The sequence below is a fragment of the Neophocaena asiaeorientalis genome, unplaced genomic scaffold (assembly GCF_003031525.2).
Source record: "Neophocaena asiaeorientalis asiaeorientalis breed wild unplaced genomic scaffold, Neophocaena_asiaeorientalis_V1.1 scaffold345, whole genome shotgun sequence".
Classification (NCBI taxonomy): domain Eukaryota; kingdom Metazoa; phylum Chordata; class Mammalia; order Artiodactyla; family Phocoenidae; genus Neophocaena; species Neophocaena asiaeorientalis.
Window position 1 is genome coordinate 3,406,595 of NW_020175181.1, and position 26,019 is coordinate 3,432,613.

The 26,019-nt window shown below is 37.0% G+C and overlaps 1 protein-coding gene across 5 annotated transcripts in view; it reads right to left on the reverse strand.

Moving 5' to 3' along the window:
* Nucleotides 1-26,019, reverse strand: part of NCOA1 (nuclear receptor coactivator 1) — a 251,137-nt gene that overhangs the window by 179,905 nt on the left and 45,213 nt on the right. For 4 of the 5 annotated variants that reach the window (XM_024764475.1, XM_024764480.1, XM_024764477.1 and 1 more), the window contains exon 2: nucleotides 10,352-10,478. The gene's annotated coding sequence lies outside the window, so the exon portion shown is untranslated. Of the gene's footprint in view, nucleotides 1-10,342; nucleotides 10,479-26,019 lie in introns of all 5 variants that reach the window. The other variant, XM_024764476.1, reaches the window with a different exon arrangement.

Below are 26,019 nucleotides of genomic sequence, written 5' to 3' on the forward strand. Positions count from 1 at the left end.
TTTTTTTTTTGCGGTACGCGGGCCTCTCACTGTTGTGGCCTCTCCCATTGCGGAGCACAGCCTCCAGACACACAGGCTCAGCGGCCACGGCTCACGGGCCCAGCCCCTCCACTGCATGTGAGATCCTCCCGGACCAGGGCACGAACCCGCGTCCCCTGCATCGGCAGGCGGACTCTCAATCACTGCACCACCAGGGAAGCCCCTGCACACCTTTTTAAAGAAATGTTCTTTAGGCAGAAGGAAAAGAATATCAGATCAAAATTTGGATCTACATGAATATCAGATCAAAATGTGCATCTACACAAAGGAATGAGGAGTACTAGTAACACTAGTAAATATATTAATAGATATAAAAGACATCTTTGGAAAAGTATACTTAATCCGAAATTTAAATGGAAGCTTTATAAGTAACTAAATAAACCACGTTACAAGCAATACAGGTCCTACACTATACTTCAGGCTTTCAATTTTTACTAGCAGGAAACGCATCCATATATGAAGAGTAAGGTCAGACGTTCTCAATCTTACACCTAACCTAATTTTAGTTTACACTGCTAGACCTGTAATAGGCAGAGTGTTTTTTAATAATATAAGGAATTTCTAATTCTAAGCAATGTCCAAAATTTCTCGAAAATATTAATAGCTATTTAAATTCATTTCCATGTTCATTTTTAATTGAAGAAGGAGGTTAAAGTGATAAAAATACTTGAAAGTAACTCCATATCAAACACCATTTCAAAACCAATAAGGCATCCCTCCTTAAAACAGTAAAATGTGATTTGACTAGCATGTTAGAGCTATGACTTTTCTTGTATGAGACACTATACTCCAACTAATAATTAGTGACTACAATAACTTTTCAGGAGCCCTATCATATCATAAAATTATACTGAACTAGCAAAATCCCTAAATCCCTGGTTTTCCCAAATCCACGCTTTTGCAGCTTGTTTAAACTAGAATTCGCTTTCCTTTTCAATTCTGATTAAAAATCAGTTTCTGAACTCAAGCTTTTGGTTTCACTCCAAGATGAAGAGATGGAGGAATCCTGGCTCTCCTGTGAGTTAATTTCAAAGTACACCTTATTAAGATTCATTTTCCTCCTACAAAAAAATTTTTTTTTGGTGTTTTATTTTGCTATGCGGTTTTTTATTTGCATACGTATCTATGTAATAACAGTTTACACTTCATAGGGTTACTGGGATAGTATCTGAAAATATATATTTTTAAGTGTCTATCACATTGCCTGCTGCATAGTAAACACTACATATTAGCTATTATTATTATTATTATTACATTTTTGTTTTCTCCTATCAGCTTTCTTTTCTCTTAAATTCACTGATCCCATACTCTGTAACTGACCACTTTAGCTATGCCTCCTCATTTAAGATCATCTTCAGAACAATAAATGGTTCCAGGCCTTTACCAACTAACTGATGACAGATGTTAAACTGAGCACCTCTCAACTGTGCTTAATCTTGCATATCACCTTTTGGTTTCCATAGCATCCAGGTGTAGTTTGGAGAGTATTTCATCTTTCCACTCAAAGCTTTCATGATCAGATAGAAGAGTGAGTTTCCACCACACACATTTATTTTATTCTTCAAAAAATATGTTTTATTTCTTACCAATAAACTAGTCCATAAAAGCAAAACAGTCAAGTAACTGGTTATTCAATTTCAATAGCTGTGCCATTCAATAATTATATTGAATAATTATATTGTGTCATTTGGAAAATGGAAGAAATTCTTGTGCCTCTACAACCTTCAGTTTCCAAATAGTTTAATATAATTTCCAAAAATACCATTAAAGATATGTTAAAAGGTTGTTTCATTTTATTGCTATACAAAATAACAAGCACATGGGATGGAGGGAGGAAGGCAGTGAAAGACAGAAAAATAGCACAGCTTTCAACTAGCTACACCAAGTTTTCAGATGGTCACCTTCCACAAACTTCAGGAAAAGGTTATCTGTAATTATGAACAATCTCTTTCTCTTGAGGGTGAAACCAAAAATTGTCCTCCTTACTGAAGCGTATATGCCTCCTTTCATGAAGCTTAGCTATCTTACAACATCATAATGTATTTTGCTGCTGGCCAAAGAGAAACGTAAATATCCCATGGAGTTGGGACAAGTTACATTTTCCCCTAAATTGTTCCTACCTCACTCCCTAGTAGAGAAGTATTATTTTGGCATCCAACTCTCTCGGAAATCTTTCTCAAACTGAGAGACTATTATAAGCAAGTGCCTTACAGAGAACACAAAGATACTCATTAAACCACCACAGCACATTATCATCAGTTTTTCCCCCACGTCCCAGGCCTCGGGCTTCTTAAAGTAACTACGCCATATTCGCCTCTCCCCATTTAAAAAATTAATTAAAGAAATAAGAGCAATTTTTAAAACAAAACTGTGAAGTAGCTTTCTCTTAAACCAAAAGGCATATTTACTAGATATATGTTATGTGCTGGACAGTGTGCTAAGTGCTTCCCCTGATTTTATCTCATGGAACCCATGTAAAGTCAAATGAGAAGTAATTGTATGACAGGTGTGGGGGTCGGGGGAAGAAGATCAAAGAGTCACAGAGAAATTCAGCAAATAGGACCAATGGAATCAACAAGTAACTCAAAGTCAAACGGACCAGGAATAGGCTGCTTGCAGATCAGGAGATAAATCTAATTTTGAAAAAAAAAACTAGAAGCTGTTACTATACACTTTATTCTACTTTTTTTAATTGAAGTATAATTGATTTACAATGTTGTGTTAGTTTCAGGGGTACAGCAAAGTGATTCAGATATATATACACACATATATATATATAATATGTATTCTGAAATACATACATTTTATATACAATAGTGTGTATCTGTTAATCCCAAACTCCTAATTTATCCCCCACCCCACCTTTCCCCTTTGGTAACCATAAGATTGTTTTCTATGTCTGTAAGTCTATTTCTGTTTTGTAAATAAGTTCATTTGTATCGTTTTTTTTTAGATTCCACATATAAGTGATATCATATTTGTCTTTGTCTGACTTACTTCACTTAGTGTGATAATCTCTAGATGCATCCCTGTTGCTGCAAATGGCATTATTTCATTCTTTTTTTATGGCTGAGTGGTAGTCCAATGTATATATGTACCACACCTTCTTTATCCATTCCTCTCTAGATAGAAATGTAGGTTGTTTCCATGTCTTGGCAACTTTAAATAGCGATACACTTTATTCTTTGGCTTCTAGCTTCATACTAAGTCAATTCTTAGTTTCTTGGTGAGTACCTTGTATTTATAAAGGAGTAAATTTGACTGGACTCTGGATTCACTAAATATTAAGACAACTTCCAAAATCAAAATTACAAATGAAAACTGGCATTTAAAAGATTAAATTCTAGCCAGTACACTAAAACAAACAAAAGAAAGGATACAAGGATTAGAGTGGAGGGGTTAAAAATAAAGCTTATAAGGAGATATAAAAACCAGAGAAGCGGGCTTCCCTGGTGGCTCAGTGGTTGAGAGTCCGCCTGCCGATGCAGGGGACACAGGTTCGTGCTCCGGTCAGGGAAGACCCCACGTGCCGCGGAGCGGCTGGGCCCGTGAGCCATGGCCGCTGGGCCTGCGTGTCCAGAGCCGGTGCTCTGCAACGGGAGAGGCCACAGCAGTGAGAGGCCTGCGTACCGCAAAAACAAACAAACAAACAGAGAAGCACAGACTCTAGGGCTAGAATGCCTGGATTCAAATCCCAGCTCTGCCACATACCAGCTACACAACGTTGGGCAAGTTAATGTCCATTTCACTGGAGCTCTTGCTTGCAAGGACCTAATGGGTTAATACGCATAGGTGCTTAAAATAGAGCCTGGTAAACAGTAAGCACTATATAGTAAAACTGTCATTTGTGTACAATATGGTTTTGTATATATATATCCCAAAAGACTCAAGAAATTATTAGAAATAAAAATTCGGCAGGTTGCTAAATACACATAGTTCAATTGTATTCTTATAAGCCAAGAAAGAGAAAATGTAAATTTCTGGACCTTTTTCTTATGGAAATTTTCAAAAAAGCTTAGAGAATAATATCAAGAATTACACCACCACCCCACCCTCCAACACCACAAGTGCCTAGCTTAAACAAAGATCAACTCATGGCCAATCTTGATTCATCCCCAGCCACAGCCTTCCCTCTATTCCTGATAATAAAGCAGATCCCAGACAAATCCTTGCATCCATCAACATTTCAATATGTATCTCTAAAAGATGACTCTTTTTTCAATATAACTACATGCTGTTATCTATCACACCTAAAAATTAACAATAATTTCTTAATATAAAATATCCAGGGCTTCCCTGGTGGCGCAGTGGTTGAGAGTCTCCCTGCCGATGCAGGGGACACGGGTTCGTGCCCCGGTCCGGGAAGATCCCACATGTCGCGGAGCGCCTGGGCCCGTGAGCCATGGCTGCTGAGCCTGCGCGTCCGGAGCCTGTGTTCCGCAACGGGAGAGGCCACAGCAGTGAGAGGCCTGTGTACCGCAAAAAAAAAAAAAAAAAATATCCAGTGTTCAAATTTCCCTGATTATTTTATAAATGTTTATTTATTAAAATCTGGACCCAAATTAAGTCCAAACATTGCTATTAATTTCAGTTTTCTTCCTTCTTTTCTCTTGTCTTGTTCCTCACAATTTATTTGTTAAAAAAAACCAAGTTGTGTGTCCCAAAGACTTCCCCATAGTCTAGATTCTGCTGACTGCATCTCCATGGTATCATTTCACTTGTTTCCCTGTCTTCTATGCTTCCTGTAAATTGGTAATTGGAACTACAGGCTTGATCAGATTTAGATTCAAATTCAATTTTTTTGGCAACGATACTTCACAGAAAGGATTGTGAACTTTCATTAAGAGAAACCTAATGTCCGACTGTCCCTCCTCCTATGATGTTAGCAGCCACTGATGATTTTTGCTTATGTCCTGGAATTCATTATGAAATGGTAATGTTCTATTTATCACCCCTTAACTGTAAACAGAATACTACTAACTAGAATACACCTGAGAAAAGAAACTTCCTCTCCTCAACTACTGGTCACATTCAGGTATAGTTGGTTTCTTAGCATACTCCAAAGAAAATGAATGAGTTCTTTAAAGTATCATCATGAACTCATCAGTTTAAACATATTGGATGTGATTGATTATATATTGTAGTTATACTTACTAATGCTCAAATTGTCTCATCTCTGGCCAGACAGAGCCCATTCAAGTAAGCACCTTCGTTGTTTTGCCACCCCCTATGATAGCTTCCTTGCAAGATGTTCAAGGCCCCTGCTCTGGAACCAGCTTTAGCCATAAGCTGCTTTCCATTTCAACTAGCTCCTTTCTTATTCTTTATTTCTACTAAACTAAAAATGCCTAATTCTTAATTATAAATCAACTGTGTTATATTGAATACATTCTGGATATTATGATTGAACATGGACCCAGAAATTATAGAAATATTTCCTTCTCAAGTCTACTTTCAGCATTCCATTCAATGTCCAAAAAAGAGCATATCCCACTCAAAACTGGATGTTAAATGCTTCAATTTGAGAGACTGGAGCAACAAGATTCCTAATATATTCTCTGCCGGCATTTTGGCTCTGGAAAGTATTTCTTCATGTTCTATTTCAAAATTTAGATGTGGTTTTTAAACATGTACAATAAAAATTCACTGGTTGTTTTTTCTTTGATAACCCAATAAAATCATCAAGTGTGGGGAAATGGTCAAACTCTTAGATAAGAATTATTTTGCATCATAATTCAGACTTTTATAAAATTCTTATACCTCATCCTTAACATTGAAATTCATGATACTGTGAATATGAAGTTATAAGTTCTGACTATTTGAAAAAGTAAATGTAAGTTTATGCCTCCTTGAAATCATAGAAATGGCATTATCAGTGGTAAAGAAACATTCTTCTTATTTTACTAAAAAACAAATTAACAAACATGTAAAGCCCTGTCACCCTACACAGCTAGCATACATCGCTGTGGAAAAGCAGGATCCTGTATTTGCTGACCATTTCTTCCCAAAATCCTAAAAAGACACGCTGTTAGTGGCCAAAAATTGCTTACATCCACAATTTTTACTGGTTTTTTTCAACATTAAATCACAACCAGAAATCACATTACTAAATGCCAAACTTTTTCCTCTGGAAAAAAGCAGGATATAAATTTATATCTTGGTGCAATTTCTTTTATTCACAGACCAAGTGCACCCTCTCCTACAGCTAAAGTTGTTGGGTTTTGATCAGAGGAACCAATGCAACTTTTCCAGACAACAATGGCTTTAAAAAACCAACCAACCACCACCACCACCAACAGCAACAATAAAACAAAATATCAACAAAAAAACTCTTCTGTTAGTGTGGATTTCTCAGTGATTAAACAGTAACACATCTCTATGAAGTGCTGGTATGTCCTCAGCACATCAGTGCTTTCATCCAACTGAAAAACAAAAAATTCTGCTAGCATGCACATGACAGTAATTGCTTTTCCAGATGGTAAGCCTTTGATAAGGGATTTTTGCCAAAAGCTCATTTTACTTTCTCTCCAAGCATAATATTTGTCGTTAAGTTTGAAACTGGTTTGACAAGCTTCTCAGTAGTAGTGTGAGTTGACCTGTTTTTTGCTAGGAGAAGGATAACTGTGAATGATACTTCAGTAGTGTGGTCTTCTCTATCTTTAGCAATAATGTGCATTAATCTAACACTGAAAAGCATCATTTTATATAATTTTATACACTTTTTTCATTTTTCATCAAAAGTCTAAAAAGTAACTATTAAAGAAAAGGAAACTAAGACAAATATTAATTCAATTCCTCAGGGTAGCATGAAAGTAGAAGAGCCAAAGCTTGTGCTCTTTCCATCACACCACAGAGAAAATCATGGTGGCAAGGGAATACCTATTCCCTCAATTATACCTTGTTGAAATGTTTTCAAATGTTTTTGTGAGTCCAAACAAAATATTTTTAAAAGGTACTATTTTAACTTAATGTAAACTATAATCCAAGACATCACCTTACAAATGTTCTAGGGCCGTAACTCGTACTGATTTTGTTTTGTTTTAATCCCCCTTCCCAAAAAACCAAAATCCCACTATCTCAAAATCTTAAAATCCTCTCAAAAAAATTTTAAGAAAATATTGTCAAAAAAAAAAAAAGAGGGCTTCCCTGGTGGCGCAGTGGTTGAGAGTCCGCCTGCAGATGCAGGGGACACGGGTTCGTGCCCTGGTCCGGGAAGATCCCACGTGCCGCGGAGCAGCTAGGCCGGTGAGCCAGGGCCACCGAGCCTGCGCGTCCGGAGCCTGTGCTCCGCAACGGGAGAGGCCACAACAGTGAGAGGCCCGCGTACAGCAAAAAAAAAAAAAAAAAAAGAAAGAAAATATTGTCAAAATGTATTATATAAAACTTCTGAGCACAAGTTTGTGAAATTTTTACTTCATTTTTGAAAGGGAAAATGACAAATATTAGTTTGCAAATGCGCGGGGCAATATAAGAAATTGATGAATAGAAATCCCTAATTTAAGGATCTAAGCAACCTAATTTGCTTATATGGCACTTTCACAAGTAGAACCATAGATGAGTAACAACCACAACCAATTAGTCACAAAATTCAATTGATCAGAATTTCCTACTCTCTTTTTGTTGACATCTGAATACAGAACTTAACTGTATTACTTAGAAAGGAATACTAAACTATGATTTTTATGTGCTCATTTCATAATCGCTTTTTTTTCTTTTTAATTAATTTTTTTATTTTTGGCTGCATTGGGTCTTCGTTGCTGTGCATGGGCTTTCTCTAGTTGCGGCAAGCGGGGGCTACTCTTTGCGGTAAGTGGGCTTCTCACTGTGGTGGCTCCTCTTGTTGCGGAGCACGGGCTCTAGGTGCGCGGACTTCAGTAGTTGTGGTGCAAGGGCTTAGCTGCTCTGCGGCATGTGGGATCTTCCTGGACCAGGGCTCGAACCCGTGTCCCCTGCATTGGCAGACAGATTCTTAACCAATGCACTACCAGGGAAGTCCTCAAAATTGCTTTTAAATGGTTTTCAGATGAGAGTATTTAGCCTCCCTAGCCCCAGAGTAAACATTCTGAGTGAAAGATGTCTTCAACTTCATTCATAATGAAGTTATAGAATAATTTATATCCTTCCACATATTTAGACTTATTCTTCGCACAGCCTGAACATTCAACTAATGTTGTTAAATGAAAGTAAGAAGGAAAGATAGCTTTAAAAAATAAGGGAGGGGCTTCCCTAGTGGTCTAGTGGTTAAGAATCCGTCTTGCACTGCAGGGGATGCCAGGGAACTAAGATCCCACATGCCACGGGGCAACTAAGCCTGCGTGCCACAACTAGAGAGCCTGTGTGCCGCAACTACAGAGCCCATGAGCTCTGGAGCCCACGCACCACAACTAAGAGCCTGCACGCTGCAACAAAAGATCCCGCGTGCCGCAACTAAGACCTGACACAGCCAAAAAATAAAGTACATCCAAATTTTTTTTTTTTTTTTGGTACGTGGGCCTCTCACCGTTGTGGCCTCTCCCATGGCGGAGCACAGGCTCTGGACACGCAGGCTCAGCGGCCATGGCTTACGGGCCCAGCCGCTCCGCGGCATGTGGGATCTTCCCGGACTGGGGCACGAACCCGTGTCCCCTGCATCGGCAGGCGGACTCTCAACCACTGCGCCACCAGGGAAGCCCCCCAAATTTTTTAAAAAGGAAAATGATTCTGGTAATAAATCAAATTATATATTTAATATCATTACCATTTGATTCAAACTGACACCAAAAAATTTTTGAAAAGTACAATATAGCTGCCAGAGAAGTTTTAAAACTTCTCATCAAAACAACCTCTTTTTCATCTGCTATTTGATTCGAGGTAACTTTTCTTTGGCAAAAACTGCTCAATTATACCACCACCTTCTAGAAAGTAATTCATTTATTTTAACTGAAGCAGTCTTAGGTTTTTCAATATGGATTCTTATATTTTAGAATTTACTGTTTTACATATTCTTCTTCCGAAACAGAATAAAATGAAATTTAAAATCCAAGTAATAAGTGATACATTTTTCTCAGATTTTCATCTTCTCTATAATCTAGCAAAATTAATTTACAAACCTCTATAATGTATACAGAGAACCAACCAACTCTGACTGTCCCTAAAAATAATTATCTTTCCATACTTTCTGCCTATTTGGAAAAATACAATTAACACGAAATTATTTTGTTTTTAAATAAACACCAAACTAACTGTACCCTCTTTGAAATTTATATGTATTTTAGAATAATAGAGACCACTATGTTTTCTGTTGATACTATGTTTCCTTTGATTGTTTTCAATTGTCTTATGTAGTCTTTAAAGTGGACAGCCACCCAATGATTTGGAAGTATCATTTGACTCTTTAATTACATGTCTGGTTTTTCTGATCTAAGTGAAACTAACCCGTCAGATCCCCAAGGTCCTATAGAAACAGTCTACAGGGAGTATAAGTGACATTTCTTGGTGAATAGAAAACTCTTAACAGTAAGTTTAGGAAAACAGGAAAGAGAGGTTTCCAGATCAAACTAAAGGACAATCACTAAGATCACGTAAGCACAGTTGGTTAGAGTGCTGAATTCAATTGCTCATCTCAGAGGGTCATGACATAAATAAAATAATTATTAAATTGACATTTATTTATTCCAGTTCTTCTATACTGAGTGTTAATCTACACTGTGTATTTCTTTATTTTTAATGAACATTTTGATATATTTTCTTACATTTGTGTTTCTTCTTTTTTTTTAATAAATTTATTTACTTTATTTAGTTTTGGCTGCTTTGGTTCTTGCCGTGCGCAGCTTTCTCTAGTTGCGGCGCGCGGACTTCTCATTGCAGTGGCTTCTCTTGTTGCGGAGCATGGGCTCTAGGCGCGTGGGCTTCAGTAGCTGTGGCACGCGGGCTCATAGCTGTGGCTGGCGGGCTCTAAAATGGAGGCTCAGTGGTTGTGGCTCACGGGCTTAGTTGCTCTGTGGCATGTGGGATCTTCCTGGACCAGGGCTCGAACCCATGTCCGCTGCACTGGCAGGTGGATTCTTAACCACTGTGCCACCAGGGAAGTCCATTATATTTCTTATAATTGACATGCTTTCCTAATTATAAGGATGACCTCCCTTTAAAATCTGAATCTCTTCTCAGATTTGGAGGAACATGTGTGTGTGTGCGGGGGGGGGTGGCCTCTTCCCCAAAAGCTAACCATTCTAACATAAAAACTTTTAAACTTATGAAATCTATATAGATAGAAATCAGCATTATAAAATGACTGTCAAGGAGTCAAATTAAAGTAAAACTGTACCTCGAATACCTTAGAATAAGTAGAAGTTCTAAATGTCGGTGTCTTCATTTGGAAGCAAAAATTCTTACTGCCTGATCTTGCCTGATGGTCCTTGATTTTTATCATCAGAGTCGGTTCCAGTTACATCCCATTAGATCTAAAGTAGGAGAAAAGAGACATTTGTTCTACTGAATACATTAGATTTTAGATACTGTGACACATCATTGTTTCCCTGTAAGCATACAAAGATTCTTATACAGATGCTTTCGTTGTTCAAGAAATTCTAATTCCCATTCTTGTCCCTACCACAGATTTTAAAAACTGAAATTAAAGAATAAAGGTTAAGTAAGTAAACAAATATAAAGTTGATAAGCAGTAATTAGTTACTAGCTTTAAAAAGGTTCTGATCCCCAAAGGAGGTATGCAGCAAATTGGGCTTTGCATTGGTAATTCAAGGAGGCAAGAGACCTAAGCTACTGACTCACTCATCAGAGTTGCTGAAGTCACCCCAGCAGCAGTGGCCTCAGTACCCAGTTTCAGGTAAAATGGAACAGTAGGAGGAAACAGGATTTCCAGCAGAAGATACCTCTATGATAAAGAAGCACCCAATATGATGGCTATCATTCATTCCTGGGTCCTTGGCAGTAGGATGTGACAAATTGTGGACTTTCCTAAATTAATGGTAGTGCTGTATCTTCCCATTCTACCTCAAAGCTAACTCCAAACAGTGGGACTGTGCAGACATCAGAGAATGCTTAAGAAATGTGAGCCCTACTGGCTTTTCGTTATTTAAAGCCTAACTGTTTTAGGTTTTACCACCCAGAGTTAAGTTTTCACTAATATTCCCTTTAGATTACAAAGACACAGTGGATCAGGCTCCAGAGACAATCATTACACCACAGGTCAATTCAGGAATCTTGCTAGTTACTTCTACCTGTGGCTCCCACCCCTGTCACCCTTGGGCTTTATTCTAAACATAAACCATTGTGACTACCTTTTCTCTTGTCTTCATGCCCACAGTGTTCTCTTTGCTGTCTCAGTCACCGCATGCGTTCCCCAACTGCCGCCCTTCCTTCCAACCTTTTACACAGGGACCTCTGGAAACCCCTTTTACATAGTAAAACAAAAGACCTCTACATCCTCAACCTTATCACTGAACACTACTTTCAACCACTGGGCTAAATCTGGCTCTTGAAAAGAACCCTCTAGAGTGAAGACTAAGGCCATAGGAATCAACCTTGTCCACAGTAACATTTCCAGACCCTATCTCACAAGCAGTCCCATCCCTTCCCTCATGGTCATGCCATCTGGCTGTCCTACCCTCTTCTTGACTTTGTCGTTCAATATTCCACTCTATCTTTTCTAACCGGGGTCCAGTCTCAATCCCTTAGATGCACTCTACCTACACTCATCTTTCCAGTTCTGTGTTATCACCAATCTCAAAATCTTGGTTGTCACCCAAGCTATCAGTCCACCAAGTACGTTATTTTCTTTCTTCCACTTCACCACTCTCAAATTCCTAATCCTGGGTCAATTCAATCACATGCTAGAGAAAAAACACACAATCACGTGGACTGATCCTGCTATAATATTAAGGTCTTCAAATTTAGTTAGACACTGAACGCTATCTATGTCATTAATCAGATCCTTCTCCCGTAACGCACACTGCCTTTGTTCCCAAGTGTGCAACTCTCCCTCTTCCAGCCCCACCTGGGGTAGAATGGGAAAGGAGTTTTATGTTTTCCTTAACCACTTATATTGTAAAAATACCATGTCTTTCATCTACTTTTAACATTTTCTCAGTCTATCGCTGGCTTTCAATACGAAAGTTTTTCTTTTCACGTGGCCAGATTTATCCATCGGTGCATTTTTCACTTCTTTTATTATTTCTTTGCTTAGGAATTTCTCGATAACAGATAAATACTCTGATTTTCACTTTTCTGTGGGCTAAATTATTTGAATACTTCATTCCAAATGATGTATGGAAAGAGATTTAACTCTGAACTGACCTGTATTCCAAATTGCCAGTTTTCCTAACAACATTAAGTAATTAAGTAAACCACCCCTTGATTTATACATTTCTTCTTATACATTTCATTTGTCTACAATAAGGTTGATTTCTGGGCTATAACCTATTTACGTAATGTAATTATTGTTTCTTTATATGTTTTAATTTGTAATAAGAATATTCTTTGGTATTCTCATCTCCTGTTCTTCCTGACAATAGTTAGATACATTTTATCAGTTTCCAAGGATATGCCCAGTAGTTTCATGAGTAAGAAACTGTTCCCCAGTCCACTCTCAGCACTCTGTGTTTCTGTTATAGTTGCTGCCTAAACACAATGCTCCTTTCTGCTTTGAGGGATCATCCACATTGGGTCTAGACCCCAAACCTTTCTAATCATGCTAGAAAACCAGCCTTTCTATATATTTATTCATCTAGAGCCAGATTCATAAAACCTTGATCTTTGCAATTCTCCATGCTTTGTATTTACCTTTTCATCTGTAAAATCTGATTTATGTAAAACAAAGGTATCTCACACACAATTTTTATTTCATAGGCCAACATATCTTATCAGCTCTAAAGTATTTTTCAAATCTTCCTGTTATCTTTTAAGATTCACATCATGTTTATTAACTTTAACTTTTCTTAATATATACTACATTCACATGAATCAAAAATCAAAATGATGTAAAAAGGAACATAACATGTTTGAGAAGTCTCATTTGTATATCATCCACTTGCAGCTCACGTTGTCCTTGCTTACTACAGGTCACCACTTTTATTAGTTTCTTGTATGTATATCCTTCTAGTAATTCTTTATGCAAATACACTTAACTGCAAATATAATCTTATTCTTCCTGCCTTCTTACACATAATATTCAGTTTTGCACCTTATTTTTTTTCACTCATTATATCCTGCAGATTTTCCATGTTAGGATATGTTTTATCACTGTTTTTTAAAACTCCATGATATTTCATTGTGTGAATATATACTAGCTTGTGTAACCAAGCCCATAGTTCTAAGAAATTAGATTCTACAAATTTAAGTCTTATTTCTGAAAATAATTTAGTTCAAGAGCAATAACTGTACACAGGAAACTATGTGGTATGATTTCACAAATTTTTATTATATTAATAAGTGTAAGTTCTCTTGTATATTTCTTTATCTCAAGTTTACTTTATGATCCTACCTAAAATCTATCAACCATACAGCCATAAACTTTGAAAGTAGTAGGACAGTTCTCAGGTTGAGAGGTCTCGAATTCTGAAATTCAACCTCAAAGCTCAACCTCAATGAAGGTTTCAACGGGTCTGCAAAAATGAAATACAGCTGTACAAGAAGCAAAGCAGTTGTACAATTCAAGAAATGTTCTATTCTACTTAGTGGGATCAGGAAAAGCTTCATGGAGGAAGTAGTCCCTTGGGTTCAATCCTAAATGACAAAGTGCTCAAGAGGCAAATGAAGGCAAGAGAAAACATTCAAGAGGGATCCGAATAAGCAGCAGTTTGAAATAGCAAACCCTGTCAAGAACTCTAAGTAGTTCCACTTCCACCTAGAATGCAGAAAGCCACAAAAGAATGTTTTCCCACCCTAGTGAGAAAAAGCCAGATTTATAAAATCAAAACTTCTCTTGAATCTAATAAAGAATTGAAGTCAGAAGGCAACCAAGTAATTTAATACCAAAGAGGGACAAACTCCTCCAGGGAGAGGCTGTACACACAAACTGTTTTACCTTTGGCAGGTCATCAGAAGAAGTGGCCTCCATACACGTATGTAAGAAAAAAAAATCAGTTAAGATTTTAACAAATTCTTTAAGACCAAGTATGAACTACTATGTCAGTTAGGAATGGTTGAGAACCCCAGACACAAGGAGAGTTTACACTCAATTGCAAGTTCTTCTACATGCGTCAATCAGATTCTCACAAGAAAGATTAGAGGTAGGACAGGAAACCAGAGAAAGCCCTTCATCACTGAAGCAAGTGTGTACAAGGTGATGAGTACAGGCCTGAAGCTCTGCCTGCTTCCCCAACCCGTCCCCAACACAGAGCAAAAGCCTAGAGCCACTGGGGGAAGGACAGAAAACCCTCTCACCCCAGGGTCCAGGCAAAAGTCCACTGCTTCAGAGGAGAACAGAAGCAAAATGCCTCTCCCAGATGGGGAGAAAACACTCTTAAGCTCCCAGACACAGGCAAAGAAAGACACATTGATGCTATGAGAAAGTAGAGGCAAAAAAAACCCCTCTGCCACTGTAGGGGAGGGGGAGAGGAAAAAGTCTTGGGCAAAGGATCCTGCACCAATACCAACAGAGATGTACTACTACAAGGGAGGGAAAGGATATTTCTGCCCAAGACCAACCACAAATGTATGAGTGTTTGACCACCACAGGGAAGAGAAAGCAGGAAAGCTAAGAAAGTCCTACCACTGATACCCAGGAATGTAGGGCCTGACCAGGATTGAGTCTGCACCAGAACAAAACAGAACTCTGCCCTGTCCCACAAGCATAGCACTGGGTAACAAGCAACAATAATCTATCACTGGGAGAAAAACAGTAACATGAAATCCCTCTGCAAACAGATGTGCAAAGACTGTTGAAAGATGAGGGTGATACAGGATCACAGAAAAATCCTGTAGTACCACGTGCCACACTCTAAACACAAGGCAACAGCAGCCAAATGGAGAAATGTGAAGCCTGTGGTACACTGAAGGTAATGATGGCCACAAAATCCAAACCCACCTCACTTCAAGATTAGATTGACTCAACCTCTGACAAACACAGCCTGAGAGAAGAGGATCACTTCAGTGTCTCCTATTCTTCTGTACATGATAATGAGCATTAAATCACAAACTATGAAGCATCCACAAAAGCAAGAAGAAATAACCCTTTGTCAAGAGATAAAGTAATCAACAGACTCAGGACTGATTCATTAACTGAAATTATCAAACATTCTAAAATAACTGTTAAATGATCTAGTAGACAAGATGGATAACATGCATAAAAAGATGGAAATTTTCAGCAGTGACATGGCAACTTTAAAAAAGTAAGATAGAAAAGCTAGAAACAACAAAAGAAATTTTGTTTACATTAGAGAAGAAAAATTTCTTTGGCAGCCTCAACACCACAAGCATAGCACTGGGTAACAAGCAACAATAATCTATCACTGGGAGAAAAACAGTAACATGAAATCCCTCTGCAAACAGATGTGCAAAGACTGTTGAAAGATGAGGGTGATACAGGATCACAGAAAAATCCTGTAGTACCACGTGCCACACTCTAAACACAAGGCAACAGCAGCCAAATGGAGAAATGTGAAGCCTGTGGTACACTGAAGGTAATGATGGCCACAAAATCCAAACCCACCTCACTTCAAGATTAGATTGACTCAACCTCTGACAAACACAGCCTGAGAGAAGAGGATCACTTCAGTGTCTCCTATTCTTCTGTACATGATGATGAGCATTAAATCACAAACTATGAAGCATCCACAAAAGCAAGAAGAAATAACACTTTGTCAAGAGATAATCAACAGACTCAGGACTGATTCATTAACTGAAATTATCAAACATTCTAAAATAACTGTTAAATGATCTAGTAGACAAGATGGATAACATGCATAAAAAGATGGAAATTTTCAGCAGTGACATGGCAACTTTAAAAAAGTAAGATAGAAAAGCTAGAAACAACAAAAGAAATTTTGTTTACATTAGAGAAGAAAAATTTCTTTGGCAGCCTCAACAGCAGCCTGGACACAGATCAGGAAAGACTCAGTGGACTTAAAGACAGGACAATAGAAATAATACAAAATGAAACCACAGTTTTAAAAAACTGAAGGAAAAATACATTTCAGGGCATCCAAGAGCTGTGGAACTATATCAAAATGTATAACATCCATTTAATTGGAGCCCCAGGAGAAGAAAACAAAAATAATAAGATACAAGAAATACATAAAAAGATAATGGCCAAGAATTTTCCCAAATGAATCTAAGACAACAAACTAGAGAGCAAAAAATCCCAGAGAACCCCAATCATGATAAATACCAAAACACGCACACACAAACAAACATACACGGGTATATCATACTCAAACTGTAGAAAAACAAAGATAAAAATCTCTAAGACAGAGAAAAAAGAAAGACTACATACAAATAACAAAGATTAAAATTTCCTTACCTTCAGAAAATTATACAAGCCAAAGACAATATTGAATATAATACCTTTCAGGTACTGAAAGAAAAAAGAGCTGAACATAGAATTCTATAACCAGCAAAAATATTTTTGAAAACTGAAGGAAGAAAGAAGGAATTTTTTGACAAATAAAATGAGAGAATTCACTGCCTGCAGATACCAGAAATGTTAAAAGAAGTTCTTTAGGCAGCAGTGAAAATTCCCAGGTGAAAATTTGGATCTACAAAAAAGAAATGAAGAGCATTAGAAAGAGAAGGTAAAAATAAAAGACTATTTTTTCATATTTTATTGATTTTAGAAGGTTAAACACGAACTAAAGCAAAAAATGATAATGTAGTGTTAATAACATACATAGAAATAAAATTTATGACAACATAGTATAAAGATGGAAGATAGCTGTTGAACTATGCTGTATATAAGGTATTACATGACACATGAAGTAGTATAATATTATTTAAAGAAAAAATGTGATTTTAAAAAATGTGAAAAAAACTATTATAAGTGAAAGATATATCTTTTAAACCGTAGAGTAGGGGCTTCCCTGGTGGCACAGTGGTTAAGAATCCGCCTGCCAATGCAGGAGACACAGGTTTGAGCTCTGGTCCGGGAAGATCCCACATGCCGCAGAACAACTAAGCCCGTGTGCCACAACTACTGAGACTGCACTCTAGAGCCTGTGAGCCACAACTACTGAGCCCGTGTGCCACAACTACCGAAGCCCGCGTGCCTAGAGTCCATGCTCCCAACAAGAGAAGCCACCACAATGAGAAGCCTGCACACCACAATGAAGAATAGCCTCCACTCACCACAACCAGAGAGAGAGAAGCCCGTGTGCGGCAAAGAAGACCCAACGCAGCCAAAAAATAAAAATAAATAAAATAAACCGTAGAGTAGGGGTTCTCAACCAGGAGCAATTTTGCCCCCTCAGGGACATGTAGCAAAGTCTAGAAACTTTTTTGGTCGTCACAACTGGGGGTGGGGAATGGGTGCTACTGTCATCTAGTAGATAGAGACCAGGGATGCTAAAAATCCTGCAATGGACACAGGTATCCCCTCCATGACCCAACAACAAAGAATTATCCAACCAAAAATACGAACAGTGTCAAGGTTAAGAAACCATGACCTAGAGCAACCGCAAAAATATGTGTGTATGTACAAATATACAGAATAAGCCAAGAGTTAGATAAAATGAAATTATGAAAAATGATTAATTCAATAGAAGTCAGAAAAAATAAACAAAAAAGATTCAAAAATAGAAAACAACTAGCAAGATGGTAGGTTTAAATCCAAACTTTCAATGATTATATTAAATAGAAATTACCTAAACACCCAATTAAAAGGTAGAGATTATCAGATCAAATTTTACAAACAAAATCCAATCGTATGCTATCCACAAGACACTTACTTTATATACAAAGACATAGGCTAAAAGTAAAAGGAGGGAAAGGAAAGACAGCATGGCTGTATTAATATCTGAAAGAGCAGACCTCAGAATAAGGAATATCACCAGTGATAAAGAGGGATACTACTTAACGATAAAGGACCAATTCATGACAAAACTGTAAGGAGATTAGACAAATCCACAATTACAGTTGTAGACATTAATACTCCTCTGTTATTAATCAACAGAACAAGAAAACAGAAAATCACTAAGCTATAGAAAACCTGAAAATACTATCAACTGACGACCTAATTGGATATTTATAGACCATTTTACACAACAAGAACAGAAAATGCATTATTTTCAAGGGTACATGGAACACTCACCAAGAAAGACCATATTCTGGGCCATAAAACAAAGCTCAAAATATTTAAAAGAATTTAAGTTAAATAATGCATTTTCTCTGACCAAAACAGAATTAAGTTAGAATCAATAACTGAAAGATAGATTAAGAATTATCAAAGGTTGGAAATTAAACAACACAATTCTAAATAACCCAAAGATTAAAAAGAGAAATTAAAAAACACTTTTAATTGAATTAAAAGTAAACTGGAACATATCAAAATTTGTGGGATACCACTAAAGCAGTTTTTAGAAAAACTTACAGCATAAAACATAAACTGTTTATATTAGAAAACAAAAGTCTTGCATCAATAATCTAAGCCTCCACCTTAAGTAGAAAAAGAAGAGCAAATTAAACACAAAGGAATTAGAAGGAAGAAATGAAACTAAAAAAAAAGCAATAGAGAAAATTTATGAAACTGAAATGTAGTTCTTTGAGAATTTCAATAGCGCTGAATAAACTTCTGGCCAGAGAGAGAGAGAGAGAGAGAGAGAGAGAGAGAAGTCACAAAGTAACTATACCAAGAATGAAAAGAGGACAGCACTAGAAATTTTACAGATATTAAAAGGATAATACGAGAATATTATGAGCTACTTTATGGCAATAAATTCTACAACTTTGATAAAATGTACCAAGTCCTTGGAAGTTTGAATACAAACTACCAAGTTCACTCAAGAAATTAAATAACGATAGCTCTTAATATATTAAGAAAATTTAATTCATAATTTAAAATCTTCCCACGAAGAAAGTTCCATGACAAATGGCTTCCTTGGTAAATTCTACCAACATCTAAGGAAGAAATCATAACAATAATATATAAATTTTCCAGAAATAAATGAAGAGAAAACACTTCCCAATTCATCTTATGAGGACAGCATAACTCTGATATAAAAGTCAGACAAAAAAAAACTGTAAGGAAAATAAATTACAGACCAATATCCTTTCATGAACATAGACACAAAATATCTTAACCAAATATTAGAAAAATGAATCTAGCAATATACAAAAAGGAATATATATCATGACCAAATAGCATTTATCCCAGGAATGCAATATTAGTTCATTATGAAAAAAGAAATCCATCAATATAATTCAACATATCAACAGACTAAAATATAAGCGATCATCTTCACAGATGCAAAAAAAATTCTGGAAAAACCCACAACCATTCATGATTCAAAACTCAGAAAACTAAGAACAGAAGGGAACGTCCTCAGCCTAAGACATGAATATACAACAAATCTAAAGCTAATATCATACATAATCATGAAAGACTAAATGCTTTCCCTCTAAAATCAGGAACAAGGCAAGAACATCTGCTCTCACCGCTCCTATTCAACAATGCACTGTACTGTCAGTACAATAATGCAAGAAAATGAAATAAAAGCCTAGAGATGAAAAAAAAAAAGGAAACAAAACTGTCTTTTGTCCACAAGTGACAGGACTGGCTATATAGAAAATCCCAAAGAATCTACTACTGAAACTAAATTTGCTTTGAATTTGGCAAAATTGAAGGATACAAAGTCAACATACAAAATTTAATTGTATTTCTATATGGCAGCAATTAATAATTAGAAATAAATTAACAAAACAGTAGCAATTACATTAGCATCAAAAAAAAAGATACAGGATAAATAGAGCAAAATAAATGGAAAATTCTGTGCTCAAAAATACAAAACACCAAGTGAGAAATCAAAGACCTCAATAAATGGAAGTATACTGTTTTCAAAGATCAGATTAATCAATGTTAATACATCAATTCTCCTCAAATTAGTGTATAGATTTAACATAAATCACAATTAAAATCCCACCAGACAGGACTTCCCTGGTGGCCCAGTGGATAAGAATCCGCCTGCCAATGCAGGGGGCACGGGTTCGAGCCCTGGTCCGGGAAGACCCCACATGCTGCAGAACAACTAAGCCCGTGCACCACAACTACTGAGCCTGTGCTCTAGAGCCGGCAAGCCACAACTACTGAAGCCCCTGCACCTAGAGCCCATGCTCCGTAACAAGAGAAACCACCGCAATGAGAAGCCCGTGCACCACAAAGAAGCCACAACTAGAGAAAGCCCACGCAGCAACAAAGATACAACGTAGCCAAAAATAAATAAATAAAAAGAAAAAAGTCCTACGAGGATTTTTTAAATAAAAACTGGTTAGCTGATTCTAAAATTTATATGGAAATGCACAGAACCTATGATGCTAAAAATAATTCTAAAAAAAAGAACGCTGGAAATTTTATACTACCTGATTTCAATACTTTCCTTTTTTTTTTTTAATGAAGATCTTTTTATTCTTGACCTGCAATTTTTTTTCTGTTTTTGGCCGTGCCATGCTTTATGCGAGATCTTTGTTCCCCAACTAGGCATTGAACCCAGGCCCCCTGCAGTGGGAGCACAGAGTCTTAACCACTGGACTGCCACGGAAGTCCCTCAATACTTTCTATAGAGCTATAGTCATCAAGACATTATAATTCTGATATAAGGATAAACATACAGATCAATGGAACAGAAGAGACAGTCCAGAAATATATCTGTTATGGTCAATTGATTTGATTTTCAACAAAAGTACCACGGTAATTCAATGGAAAAGACTGTCTTTATAACAACTAGGGCTATAACAAATGACAATCCATACAGGGAAGAAAAAAAAAAGAACCTCAACGCACATCTCACATCTTATATAAAAATTAATAGACCTAGAGACTTCCCTGGTGGGCCAGTGGATAAGACTTCGAGCTCCCAATGCAGTGGGCCCGGTTTGATCCCTGGTCGGGAAACTAGATCCCACATGCATGCCGCAACTAAGAGTCCGCATGCCACAACTAAAGATCCTGCATGCTGCAACTAAAAGATCCCACATGCCACAGCTAAGACCTGGCGCAGCCAAGATAAACAAATAAATAAATATTTTTTTAAAAATTAATAGACTTAAATATTTTAAAATACAAAACTATAAAATTTCTAAAGGAAAACAGAGGAGAAAATTTTGGGGATGCTAGGTTAGCCCAGAGGTTGGCAAACTTTTTCTGTAAATGGTCAGACAGTAAATATTTTAGGCTTTATGGGCTATATCATCTCTGCTGCAAAGACTTAACTCTGTCCTGTAACATGAAAGCAGCTATAGAGAACATGGAAACAAACAGGCATAGCTATGTTCCAATAAAACTTTATTTTACAAAAACAAGCAGTGGGCTGAATCAGCTGTAGTTTGCCAACACCTGAGTTAGGCAGTTTTTAGATATGACACAAAAAGCATGGACCATAAAAGAAAAAATTGAGGTATTGCACTTAGAATTTCGAACTTCTGTTCTTCCACAGACAGTGTTATGAAAATGTAAAGACAAGCCACAAACTTGGAGAAAATATCTGCAAGACAAATATCTGATAACTTGTTTCCAGAATATAAAAGAAATCTGCAGTACAATAATAAGAAAATAAACAGTCCACTAAAAAAGATACTGTGGTAGTTAGTTGGTATGGCCACATAATAGCCTCCAAAGATGGCTGCCATCAAGTCCTTCCCTCTCTCTGTACACATCACTCCACCCATGAGGATATGATGTTTATACCCGAGTTCCTTGAGTGTTGGCTGGCCTTGTGACTTACTTTGACCAACAGTGACCAAAAGTGACATTCTGAAGTTCCACAGACCAGGAGGACTAACAGTTTCCCCTTTCTCCCTCTTGGAAGCGAGACCACGTAAGAAATCTGAATACCCTGAAATTATCATGCTGGTGAGAGGCCACCTGGAGGCACGCCAAAGTGCCAGACATGTGAGTGAAGCCTCCTTCCAGCCCAGCTACCAGCTGAGTGAATGCACCCAGCTGATGCCACACAGAGCAGAAGAATCCCCTAGCCAAGCCCTGACCAAATTCCTGACCCACAGAACTGTAAAAATAATAAATCAATGCTGTTTTAAGCCACTAAGTTTGGGAGTGATTTGTTAAATGACAATAGGCAACTGAAACAGACACTATCAAATTCATAATATCAGCAAATTATAAACAATGAGTGTCAAATTTGGGTCCATGCTTCCAGAGTTGTAAGTTTTCATCTCTGATAAGAAGAAAACATGTAAATTTTGTATCTGAACTGTATGTACTTGAAAAAAGAACAATGAACCTAGTGGACTATAGTTTCAAACATAATTTTAGAAAATGCACATCATTCAAATGATGTTGCTTATAGATCTATTTATAGACAGACGGCATATCATTAAAGCAGAATCAGTACAGGCATTTTCATGTTGGGGGAGACTGAGGTGACATGATCTTGATACTTTTGTTCTCTGAAGACCTAATACAAGAAATTAGATGAATACATAATTAAAATATTCATTAAACTATCTTCTCATATCTGATACTTTAAGTGAGCTTTTGATAGACACTAAATAGCTGTCAGTTTGTGATTAAATCTTCTAATAAGAACATACAGAATACTCTCTAAGATAGGTTAAGGTTAGAGTCATACACATTAATAGCCCAAAAATCTACCTTTCCCCTAGAACAGCTCCCACTGAGATCACAAATATTCTTTAATGCTATATCCCATGAAAATGCCTTAGTCTATAACTTATTTAACCTTAAACAGCATCTGCATAAATAACCATTCCCTTTCAGTCACTAAGAACAGCAAACACTCAAAGCCTAGGGAGTTAAGTTCCACCTCCTTGAGGGAGAGAAGTGTCTGCATAAATTACCTGGAGCTCTTCTGTATGGGATAAATAAGTGGGGGACACTTACTTATTCAATCATTTAGGGTTATAATCTAATACTGTGTTATTTATTTTGTTATTCAAACTAATCCAGCTTTGATCATTTGATGGCTCTTTCAGGTTGCCTCCTGTATCCTTTTGCCAAGCCCCATCCTTTTGGCTTTTGAGTATTTTCTTACCTTCTAGCTCTACAAAATGTTCCAGGTTCATCTTGCATATTCCTTGCGCCAGTCCTAGAATCAACTATTTTCCAAGAAGCTTACTTTTTTAAATCGGAAAATGGTATCAAATCAAGATCTTGGTGCTAGGTGTGCATAATGCTACTGGGGTGTCATTGCTTCTAGGCCCTTTTAGTAGAGCTAGGAAATACATGTCTGTATACTTGGCCATATATACATACATATCTATAATTGTTTCTGTATCCATATCTATATTAACCTAAACGTGAATTCATCCTGATTTCTCTAACTCTAATCTAGTACCATGTGATTTGTTCTAGCCTTCCCCTTGCCATGGTTGTCTGTAACCTCACTCACCAAAAGTGAGAAACCTGGCTCCCACAATGCACCATCCATTTACTTATTTAATACCAGTATACATGTACCATGGTTTCAGATTTGTTAGCCCACACTTTCCTGAATTTTTTTAATCATTATGTAAGTTTTAGGTGTATCTCCTGAATTTTGTCCTACTTTTTTAGCCATTCCTTCTAAAAGTCTTATTAGAAGAATCCTCATTTTAGATGTGTGTGTTCTAAGATCTTTCACCTAAATCTCTTCTCTGTACCTTCTACCAGGGTGATCTTTCATATCCATGATTTTAGTTACCTTCCAAATCAGTATCTCCAGCCCAGATGTCTCTCCTAAACTTCAAACCCATTTATCTAACTATCTACCGGATCTCAACTTAGGTGTCCCATAGGCACCTCAAACTGAACTCATCACCCCTCCTTAGTCTTCTCCTCCACGGTTCCTCTAATAAATAGCACCATCATCAACTACCTATTGCACAAGCCAGAGATTTAGGGATCATGTCTGTCTTCTTCCTTCTACATGTTCCTAATATCCAACCACCAAAGCCTACCATGAAAGCCTAAATCTTTCTCAAGTCCTTCTACTTCTCTCCATCCCATGACCCTACCATAGCCAGCCCAACATCACCTCTAACCTAGAAATATTTATTGTTAGAACAAATGAATAAATAAGACAACTCTCTAACTGATCTTACTACCTTCAATTTTACCAGCTCTAATTCGATATTTTCCACACCATAAACTGAGTGATCTATCTAAAAATCAAACCAGATCATATCACTTTTTCATGATTAAAATCTTTTAATAGTTCCCCACTTCTCTCAAAATAAAGCCCAACTGCTTCGATATTATTTTCAAGATTTTGTGTGATACTGTCCCTAGTTACCTCTCTGGTGTCATCTGTTCCTTTCTCTCACTTTGTATTCTCTGCAATCAACTAATCTGAAATCTTCTCAATTTCTTTCTCCTGTCTTATCTCAGATGTTCCTTCTTCAGAAAGCCACCTCTGCCTCTCCCCCAAATCTGGGTTAAGTGCTCCTGCTCTATTCTGACATTCTATCATGTAGTCTATCCACTGGAGCATCCACTGCACTGCGTTGTAACTACCCAGTTATTTCTTGTATTGGTTGCCAGGCTGTAGGCTCCATCAGGGCAAAAAAATCACATTACCTTGTTTTTCACTGCACCCTCAGCCTAGCTCTCTGCCTAATACATAGTAGGAACACAGTAAATGCTTAAAATAAATACTTTTGAATTTCTATTTTTGTTATTTCTGTACCTTAGATGTAATGACTGTATTACAGGTAATCAAAATGAAGTATCTTCTGTATGTACAAAGTTTAATATCAATCTGTTAAATCAAGTTTACTAATTATCTTATTCTACAGAGTATTTCCTTGGACATTTTTTTTTTTCAGAAAAAGTACAAAGCTAGTGTAATTTCTGAAACCATGTCTGTCTTGAAATCTCTCTTTTGCCTTTTTATGTAAATGACAGTGTGGTAAGGTATAAAACTCTGAGGATAAATCCTTTTCCCTCACAACACTGTAGATACTGTAGTAGCTACGAAACTCTAAAACAGGAATCAATACTATTTGGTGATTAAATTTTCACTAGTCCTCAGTACAATCAAAAAAGATGACAGTGTTGTTGGTGGGAATGTAAAGTGGTGCAGCCACTAGGGAAAACAGTACGGAGGTTCCTCAAAACACTAAAAATAGAGTTGCCATATGATCCAACAATCCCCCTCCTGGGCATATATCCGGACAACACTATAATTAGAAAAGCTACATGCACCCCCTATGTAAATCAAATTAAGTTTGATAATTAATAAGTTTGATAATTAATCAAACAAAGTTTGATAATTTGTTAATCACTCAGATTTTCTATTAGCATTTTATTAGTCTATAAATTCAACAATCCCCCTCCTGGGCATATATCCGGACAACACTATAATTAGAAAAGCTACATGCACCCCCTATGTTCATAGAAGCACTATTTACAAGCCAAGACATGGAAACAACCTAAATGTCCATTGACAGATGAATGGATAAGTAAGATGTGGTATATACATAAAATGGACTACTACTCAGCCACAAAAAAACAATGAAATAATGCCATTATGGACAGACCTAGAGATTATCATACTAAGTGAAGTAAGTCAGACAAATACCATATGATATCACTTATATGTGAAATCTAAAATATGACACAAATGAACTTACATATGAAATAGAAACAGACTCACAGATATAGAGAACAAACTTGTGGTTGCCAAGAGGGAGGGGTTTTGGGGAGAAAAGAACTGGGAGTTCGAGATTAGCAGATGCAAACTATTATATATAGAATGGATAAACGACAAGGCCCTACTGTATAGCACAGGGAACTATATTCAATATCCTATAATAAACCATAATGCAAAAGAAAAAAAAAGATGACAGTGTTGTTCAACTCAAAACAAAAACTACTCAATTGTT